Source organism: Rhincodon typus, chromosome 45, assembly GCF_021869965.1.
Source record: "Rhincodon typus isolate 14 chromosome 45, sRhiTyp1.1, whole genome shotgun sequence".
NCBI classification, from domain to species: domain Eukaryota; kingdom Metazoa; phylum Chordata; class Chondrichthyes; order Orectolobiformes; family Rhincodontidae; genus Rhincodon; species Rhincodon typus.
This window is the reverse complement of record NC_063376.1, coordinates 2,588,500-2,588,749: the sequence shown is the minus strand read 5'-3', so window position 1 is coordinate 2,588,749 and position 250 is coordinate 2,588,500. Positions and strand designations below refer to the sequence as shown.

At 48.0% G+C, this 250-nt stretch overlaps 1 protein-coding gene across 2 annotated transcripts in view; it reads left to right on the top strand.

Moving 5' to 3' along the window:
• si:dkey-19b23.7 overlaps positions 1 to 250 on the top strand; it is a 17,512-nt gene that overhangs the window by 9,352 nt on the left and 7,910 nt on the right. The gene's annotated exons all lie outside the window — the stretch shown is intronic.

Genomic DNA, 250 nt, shown 5'->3' with positions numbered 1-250 from the left:
TGTGTGTGTGTGTGTGTGTGTGAGAGAGAGAGAAAGCGCGCACATGTGTGTGTGTGAGTGTATGTCTGTGTGTATGTGTGTGAGAGTGTGTGTATGTGTGTGTGTCTGTGTGTATGTGTGTGTGTGTGTGTGTGTGAGAGAGAATGTGTGTACGTGTGAGAGAGTGTGAATGTGTGTGTGTGAGAGAGTGAGTGTGTGTGTGTGTGAGAGTGAGTGTGTGTGTGAGAGAGTGTGTCTGTGTGTGTGTGTG